The sequence below is a fragment of the Gigantopelta aegis genome, chromosome 8 (genome assembly GCF_016097555.1).
Source record: "Gigantopelta aegis isolate Gae_Host chromosome 8, Gae_host_genome, whole genome shotgun sequence".
Taxonomy (NCBI): Eukaryota; Metazoa; Mollusca; class Gastropoda; order Neomphalida; family Peltospiridae; genus Gigantopelta; species Gigantopelta aegis.
Genome location: NC_054706.1, coordinates 13,337,524 through 13,344,951, shown reverse-complemented (window position 1 = coordinate 13,344,951; position 7,428 = coordinate 13,337,524). Strand labels below are relative to the sequence as shown.

Genomic DNA, 7,428 nt, shown 5'->3' with positions numbered 1-7,428 from the left:
TATGGCCATGATTTTTGCACCAAACGATGCACCATGGAACACTCTTTAAACGCATATATAACAATTATTTCCCCGGTTTGTTTTCACCAAGTTACGTTCAAGCAAAGTTAGCGGAAGTTTCTTATTTTGTATATATGTGATATTGCATATAAAGTACCTTCTGCAGATGATAAATAATAAATGTAGTCTTTGTGGTAGTTACAGGTTCCTCCCAAGATTATTAGATCTTCGACACAGAATACTAGTAGCTATAGTATAAAATGTTGGAGGTGTGCTCAAATATACCATTATTATATTACAAGGAAGAACTAATCAACAGTATAATGCCTGTTGCTTCATTTTATATGTTTTCACATTTTTAAACTTTATTTTCATGTAGATACACTGATGGAATCTTTAATGCAAAGACGATACCAGCTGGATAATTACGGAGTTTCAAGAACAGATGTCAAGCAGGCAATGTCAAGCATGCCTGGATTCTTAACAACTGACTATCACAGAGTGGAGAAAACAGAAGCTGTGCAAAGACACAGATCACGATTCAATGCTATTTGATAAGCTGTTTATGTGATGAATATCAAGTGATGACCAAAACAAGATGTTATAGTGTTATGAACATTTTTATTAATTTATTTATTGTCTAGCATATTGAAAGCCAGTGTAGTTTTCTGATGGGAAACTGTCTCTAATCTTCACAACAACACATGCAGCAAGCACACGGCGATTTCTTTGACCAATCCATCTCGCAAATCGTCTATAAGCAACATATCTGTATGTCCTGTAAAGGAAGAAACAGCAAAGAAATTGTAAATATTCAATACATCATACATCATTACTGTTTCAATGTGTTTGCATCAGATGATTGTTGTTCTAATAATTATCTTTAGAAACTAAAACGTGACCGTGTTTAATTGTTTATTAAATAAAGGTCATTTTATGAGAGTTATTCCTGAGGGCACATGTACCTTGAAAATATTTGCATTTAAAGTAATAATATCACTTGACTTTATATTTTTATGTGTACAATAGAGCTATTCTAGGAAATGCATTAAACAAGATGAAATTGTATACTAAACTATGCCAGGGTCTACTATGCTGCATTTGACCATTAATTTTTACTGTGTCAAATGGATATGATTATGTAAATTGAATCAGATTATTCTTCTTACTCGTGAATGGAATCATTGTCATCGAGTGGTCCGTCCATACGAACATAGTCCAACATGGCCAACTCCAAGACATGCATGTTGAGGCAGTTTACAATAAATCCCTCATGCTGTGACACACTCAACATCTGCTATGTCGGCCTTGTATCTAGCTGCTGGCACCTCCATACAACATAGGCATTCTTCTACAGTGGCCATCAAGGCACAATTACCACAGTCACGCCTGAAACAAACATGTATTTATTAACAAAAAGTGAAGGAAATGGATTGTATTCTTAAAGATGTCATGAATATTTATTAAAAGTAACTGACCTTTGTTTCCTTTTACGATTAAAAAAACACCCCGTTATTGATAAATAGTAGATGTATATATTTTTTAATGTTTTTATTGTGTGTTGGTTTTTTATTATTATTTATTGTAAAATACTCATGGAAGGCCCTAAAAAGAAATTGTATGTTTCTGAAAAATCAAACCTACCAAGAAAAAAGGCTAGTTTTTATTCTTGATTTGTTAAAAAATGTTTGTGAAATGAGTACATGTACATATGAAACACTATCTGGACGAACAGGGATGAATGTAGTTATTAATAGCTTGTATTTGTACAAATCTGGTCACTTACCCTACCCACAAGAAGAAAATAGTTGACAGGGCTTTAGATATCTCTAATTTGGACACAACAGGGATTTTTTTTTTTTTTTTTAAAGTACATCAAGGTCTTATAATACTGTAATGTTATTTCAATTACTGAAGGGCCGGCATGTTGTACTTAATTTGAACATGTTTATGTTGGGTATACTTATTTGGAGTAAAGCATTTATCACCTTAGCTTCATTGCAATCTAAAGCCCAGACTTCTGAGCAATATGATATTAATTCTTTAGGGATGTTCCAGAATTGATCCAACAGGTGGGAGAGCACAATAACTATTTTACATCTGGTGATGTATAATTTTCTATGCATACATGATTTAAGCATATTTATTTTGTGGGTGGTGGGTATCTAAAACCGGACAACCTCCATCTTTATGATCATTCATGGAACAGCCCTTAGTTAATTACGCGTGTGTGTGTGTGTGTGGGGGGGGGGGGGGGGGGAGTTATTAATATTTATATACATGTCCAAATAATAAATTACTATTTTATCATCATTTGTTATTATTTTATCATCATTTGATTTTTTGGTTTTCTTTTTCACATTGTTATAAAAGTAGACCTACTGAAAACCAGAAATGTCTGCAAACATCTTGAGGCACTAGTATTCTTTGAATTTGAATTAAACAATGTCACCATTTTTGGTGGGTACACTGAGGTGGTTTGATTCTCGGGTAAGCACTCAAAATTAACTCAATACCACAAGCTGTTTGAGCACTCAACAGTAAAATGAGCACCGATATTACAGTACAGAGGTGGATCCAGTCATTACAACATTTTAAAAAGGATTCGTGAGTTTTCAGATGGCAAATGATCCGAGTTTAAAGGGACTGAAATCTCTAAAGGGGTTTGAGGGCATTGTACCAGAAAATTATGAAATGTGTTAGCAGGGTAAATTAGTGTTATCTATTGTGAATGTTTAATTGGAAAAAAAAGAAAAGAAAAAAAAGGACATTCAAATTGATACAGTACTGGCCAGGATTTTATATTGGAATGGGGAGGGGACCCACAATATGTATGTGTGTAATTATTTGTAAAAATGGGTGGGGCGTAACCCACTGGTCTCATGCACTGTCAGTTTAGGATTGCCCCCAGACAGTGGGCCCATTGGGCTACTTCTCTTTCCACCCATCCTTAATCATATGTCTGACGCCATATAACCGTAAATGAATACATGTATGTATGATTTAAAAATAAAACAAACCTAACAAAAGCAATAAACGATGGGGTGGGGAAAAGGCTTTCAGAAAAACTAAATTCAAAATTGTAAATAATTTCAATTTGGGTTGACGTAAGTACAAAAGTAAATGTTTTGGGACTAACAAAAATACTAATTATTGTGTGCAATTTAGAAAACAATTGTCCTATAACAGTACAACTTATACTTGAATTTGAAGGTTCTGACAACCAACGCTGATGTCGCGTATTAATTTAATTTTCAACTTCCAACAGAAATAAAAGAAGTATAATAAATGACAAACGTAATACGAAAATCGCGTACAAGCGGTACAAACAAAAGGTAGGTAATCCTACTAATAGCCATTACCGTCCACAACTTACCAGCCAAGATCGCCAAGTCTGCCGTCTGGTCTGGCACCATCGGTGCCTCTACCCTCCGACTCTCTATCCGTTTCTTCTTCCGTATCACTGTTAATAAATATGTGCCTTTCTTCATTTACCAACGGCTCAAACTGATATGGCAAAATGTTTTGCGAACGAACATTCATTTTTTTGGGTAAGCTCTGCTAGTCTTGGATTCTTTGTGAGCAGTACCGACTAATGCTAAGTGTAAGGCTTCAGATCAAGCGACTCGTCTCTGACGTCACGGACCACGTGATCGCCTTGCTCATTAGAGATCGGCAATTTCCGCTAAGAGCTCGTATCTGTTTTTTTACGGATATTTTAAGTAATTAATTTTTTTTTTTTTTTTTTTTTTTTTTTTTTTAGGGGATTCAATTTATAATTTATTTTACATGCTTGGTGCCAAATATAGCTCAGGTGACATGTTTCCTTTAAATAAAGATTTCTATTTTAGTTCAAGTCTGACTGATTGCTACACCTGGTAATGTCAGACTACCTCACCTGTCCCTCAATTTTTACATTAGATTTTAAAGTTGAAAATTGTGGAATGTGGGAAACATTTTCAAATTACTTTAGTGATTAGTACAAAACTGTTGCTCTATTTGGAGTATCTTTGGCATATTGGGTAACCACTAGCAGCCATACGTCCACCATGACACAACAGCATGTTGTTTCAGTGTGTTGTTACTGCATACCAGGACAAAGTATTCAGTGGATGGTATTCTGCGGACGTGGAAAATGTGTTTTCAGAAAAGTGAGAACATGTTTTTGTCACACTGGGGCAGACTACAAAAAATTAAATTTATATACTGAAATTGAGAAATTATTGTGGGGAAACCCCTCGCAAAGAAAACATGTATATGTAATTGGTCACATATTCCATCACCAAAAAGAAAGTACACTGCTCCAAAATGCCACAAAATCAACTACCTGTACTAAACTGTCCAGGGAAGACTTTGATGCAGTGGCTAAGCCGTCAACGAGTCGAGGTACATCTTCCTATGTGGTCACCGAGGGACGACTGGCAATATGCGGTTACTTCGGCCTGACCCATTTGTTCCTGATGCCTTGGAAGATTTCCTGAAACAAACCAATCAAGACTTAGATGGCTATCAACTTCTTCATTGTGGTAAAGTGCTCAATCTATTCAATGAATCTTATCGAGAACATAGAAATAACTTGTGATGGTGATCTGAAGTATGACGAATAGTCCTATCAACAATGGGGTATGTGTTTGCACCTAGGTTTAAAATGAGAGCTATGTCATTTTAGATCGAAGAAGCACAAACTGTACGAAGAGGCCACTTTACCCACTGCACGAGGTCAGAAAGCTGCTCAGCCTAATATTGGGATACATGTGGGCCTTATGAATACATCAGTTGGAATTACAGTATTTCGCGATTCCTTATCCGCAGCTGGTATCCCTGTTGGAAGCAAGCGTGGAATGCAGAATTCAGCTAATTATGTTAGATCAAAAACAGTGTACATAAACAGACAGGATATGAAAGAAACACTGTCTAATTTGGTTTGACTAAACAGACTAAAAGGTTTTACCAGTGATCACAAAATAAGTGTCGAGGGAGACTGTCGTTACAACAACAGACTTTTCGATCGGAACTTGAGCACACCCCTGCAGCCTGCAACTCAAGCGGTCTACACCACTGCTGAGAACGAAACACCTAAAAAGGAAATTATTGGGATATACACTGCAAACAAACTTTGCAAAAAAGCTGAAATCCTCAGATCTAAAGGAGAGAAAATTACATGTCCAAATCACAGTGGAAAATGTACAGTTAATCTCAAGACAACAGATTCCATCAGCAATGAGGGCTTATATGCAGAAAAATGTGTGAATGAATTTCAAATGGATGAAGACAAACTGAACATTGGCTATTTCACGACTGATGAAGATTCACATGCTACTGACGGTGCTACCCGAGCACAGACAGGTTCCATTGAGAATTTACGTGACTCTAGACATTTTTCTAAAAGTCATCAAAAGGCTATTGAGAAAGTTTCATTCAGCAAAAACATGTTTCCAGGGGGAAAATAAATCAGACCGACAGAAACTACAGCGACGTTTTGCCATCTTATCAGCAATATTGTCACCTCGAACTTCACATCGCCCACCGTCAACTTGCAGGAGATATCACTAAAATAGCTAAAAGAAGAGAAAGACTTACAACATCGACCCCATCGTGGCCTGTGTGAGTGGCAACTGTTCAACCCTGTGTCAAAGGCATTCATTCGTGTGTTCGGGCAGGCGGATCAAGGCATGGAAACCAGCCTATTTACCTGCAGATTCAGTTCTAAAAATGAAAGAAGGCGATAAAGAATTGTTAAGAAAATGCCTAGAACTTCGACTCGGCAAAACTGCAGTTCTTAAAATAAAAGTCAATACAAACAGTCAAAAAGTAGAAAGTGTCAACCGGGCTTATACTAGAACAAATCCGAAACAAGTGACATTCTATCACAACTTTGAAGCAAGAATACATAGTGCAGCCCACATGCAAAGGAATTCTAAAGTCTACTGTTACAAGATGTCAACTAGTGGGAGCCCCACTGACTGGAAGAAAGAAAGAAATGTTTTATTTAACGACGCACTCAACACATTTTATTTACGGTTATATGGCGTCAGACATATGGTTAAGGACCACACAGATTTTGAGAGGAAACCCGCTGTCGCCACTACATGGGCTACTCTTTCCGATTAGCAGCAAGGGATCTTTTATTTGCGCTTCCCACAGGCAGGATAGCACAAACCATGGGCTTTGTTGAACCAGTTATGGATCACTGGTCGGTGCAAGTGGTTTACACCTACCCATTGAGCCTTGCGGCGCACTCACTCAGGGTTTGGAATCGGTATCTGGATTAAAAATCCCATGCCTCGACTAGGATCCGAACCCAGTACCTACCAGCCTGTAGACCGATGGCCCACCACGACGCCACCGAGGCCGGTTGACTGGAAGAATACACGCCCTTGCAGAACTGAAAGCTCGGGAACGTGAAGACCGGTATCACGCTACTAGGGAAAAAAATACTGGTACAGATGCCGAAGAAATTATCTCCGCAAGGTTCGATACCAGCAATATGACAACAAACAGAACAGTACTGCAAGAACAACCTACACGAAGAATGTACTTGACTCAGAAGTTGTACCACCATGTCTAACAGATCATACATACCTGTCCCCAAGAAGAAAAAAGTCTCTATGACCTGGATGGCCGATGCAATGTTTCGGGACAATGTTTAGACAGTTCTGACGGTTGTTGTTAACACAATGTGGTTCGAGGCTCAAATGTTCAATGTTAACACAGAGGGAGTGGTGATATAAATGCGATACATCTATGCTACGAGGTGTGTCAAAATGATTGTGGTGGAGCATATACTGGAGTCGGTGTACTTTAAAAGTTTGGTGTTTTGGACGACCAGGTATTTTTGCATGAATAGCTCCATATTTCTTATAATCCTTTCTTTTGTCCCATTTTTGGCAGCCTGTCCAAATTACACATTCCATATTTGGCATTTTTTCAGTCTTGGCCAGTATACGATTTTTCATAGTCAATACCCAGTTTGAGTTCACCTCAACCTTAACATTTGTTGTTGTTGTTATCATATTACATCAGTGATTATGTAATAAATTATAAAAATTAAAGCAGACAAATTTCCGGCTCTATTAAAATTATGAAATATACAAATACATTGTTATTATTACCTTGGAAACCAGTGTGGTGTGAATTCCAGTGGTATGTGTCAAGAGGGTCTTCAGGTAGCAGCTAAGTAAATCATAACATACTGTCCACCATATTAACATAAATTTAAAAAAACAGAAACAGATCATTTTCCTAGGTGAATCACACATGTAGTGATAATGGCCAGTCCTTGTTTTGTGCAGCAAGTATGTCTGGACTCGGTGATGTCAACCTAACTCTGGAAATAATCTTTTATTTTTGGAGGCATCCCCCAATTTGCCATTTCATAACTGCTAGGAAGTCTCTCCACCCCGACCATGTATTCATACTCGGTATGTA

The 7,428-nt window shown here is 37.5% G+C and overlaps 1 pseudogene; it reads right to left on the bottom strand.

The window, feature by feature from the left end:
- Positions 1-476: 476 nt before the first annotated feature.
- On the bottom strand, positions 477-3,543 carry LOC121379480 (annotated as a pseudogene).
- Positions 3,544-7,428: the final 3,885 nt, after the last annotated feature.